The 1,898-nt window shown below is 47.6% G+C and overlaps 1 protein-coding gene and 1 pseudogene across 2 annotated transcripts in view; both read right to left on the bottom strand.

The window, feature by feature from the left end:
* Positions 1–1,898, bottom strand: part of DIO1 (iodothyronine deiodinase 1) — a 15,668-nt gene that overhangs the window by 4,478 nt on the left and 9,292 nt on the right. The gene's annotated exons all lie outside the window — the stretch shown is intronic.
* On the bottom strand, positions 4–1,166 carry LOC105887306 (annotated as a pseudogene).

Here is a 1,898-nt window from a genome sequence, read left to right as displayed (position 1 = left end):
TATCTGTTGTACAACACAGGTAGTAATTGACTGTAACTGGAGACATATACATATTCTAATACAGTTCAACTCATTCATTCCATTCTTCTGCAGCTCTGGGGTAGCATTTAATAGCACCGCAGTGGGATGTCTTCCACATACAGTATTATGGTATTTCTTCAAGTAATTGCTAAAAGATACAGGGTCTAATTGTTCTCTAATGCTCATACCCATTTTGCATAGATGATCTATAAATCTCGCCCTGGGATCCATCATAATAATTCTAATGAAAACTTTGACCCCAGGGGCAGAAATCAGAAGAGAGCACAAAGAGATTAGTAGAAAATGCTAGACATTTACTGAAGAATTTTCCAAATTTCTATTCTTTTGATTCACTCAGAGCCCCAACCAGTACAGGAATAATGGCAAACCCATGCTATGGCTTTCCATGGTTTAGCCATATAAGGCAAATGCATTTCAACACTTGTGCATCTTCATCTGTCTGCAGAGACATGTGTTCAAACATTCCCGTCTTCGATAGTTTTCTGTAAATCTTTGGCCAATAGAAAGGTCATACAGAGCTGACCTATATATGTCTACACCAGAAAGTGCACATTGAGAGAAGGACAAGTGATGACCAGGCCCAAGGATGAGAATTACCCGGGTATTAGGTGGGGACACAGGTTTGTAAGCACGTACGGCATAGGACCCACAGCCTGTGCAGTAATGCCTCAGCCGGTGTTCTCAAATACGGTGTTTGTGAAAGCCAACCTTCTCACTGTGGAGTCAGCATGGTCCTGAGGTTGTGTACCAGCTCCCAGGATGGCTGGCTTCCCGCAGACCACTCAGTCCGACATCTTAGTGCCTGTGCCACTTATGGTGCATGAGGCTGACTCTTAGTTCGGGTTTGGATACTACGACTTCTGCAGCTATAGTTGTCCCTCTACTGACATGATAAGCCAGGCAGGGTATGCTCAGATCCAGCTACAACGGCTAGCCTAGCAATGACCCTTGTTCTCACCCCGTCCTGAGCAGTTATCATGCCATCTATTCACACCGCCTTCCAGCCTGCCACCCTACCTGGCCTTTAGAGACTCACAACCAGGGGCCCACATGTTGAAAAATAGCCTCAAACTGCTGATGGCCTTGCCCTTCTGGGGGGCCTTGAACCTGGATAATGTGGTCATGGATCCTCCGGCAGCATGTGGCCTGTGTTTGCAATAATAGTTGCCTCTGTGGGTGATGTGAGTGCTTCCATCTGCCTGTGGGGTTGGCTTCACCTCCTCACTGCTTCAGAGTCTTTTAGCTCAGTCCCTTCTACCAAGGAGAACCAGCTCAGGAGAGAAATTCACACCAAGCTACAGATGACTGGCCACAGCTTGAAGTGAGATTTCTTGCCATCGAAGACGTTGATGACAATAACAGCAGCTAAGATTTGTACCAAGTTTAGGCTGCCTTTCCCGCCCATCTGCTCCCTGGAGTTTCACCGCAGCTTCCGATGGGAAGCCAAGCAGGGGTGTTCATCCCCAGTCAGCAGCTGAGGAGATGGAAACTCAAAGAGAGTTGCCTCCCCACCCTCGACAGTGAGTTCCTGAGAGGCAGGAACTGAGCGTGTCTTTGGTCTCTATATACCTAGGCCCAGCACAGGTCTGAATGTATAGCCAGTGGTCCTTAGATATTGTTGAATGACTGATTCTGTAGGTATCGCCATCCCATCTTAGTGGCACGGAAACAGGCCGGGGAGGTAAACTGACCCAAGGTCACGTGGCCCAGCAAGTGCTAGGGCCAGGACCCACTCAAAGGCCTGGAATTGTAAAGTTTGTATTTTTCTCACTACGCCTCATGGCTCCCTGTATTTTTTTTTTTTTTTTTTGAGACAGGAGCCTCAAGCTGTCCCCCTGGGTGGAGTGCCGTGGCAT

Source organism: Otolemur garnettii, unplaced genomic scaffold, assembly GCF_000181295.1.
Source record: "Otolemur garnettii isolate 467f Iridium unplaced genomic scaffold, OtoGar3 scaffold00066, whole genome shotgun sequence".
In the NCBI taxonomy this organism is placed as follows: domain Eukaryota; kingdom Metazoa; phylum Chordata; class Mammalia; order Primates; family Galagidae; genus Otolemur; species Otolemur garnettii.
Note: the sequence above shows the minus strand (reverse complement) of the source record. Positions and strands in the feature narration are given on the sequence as shown.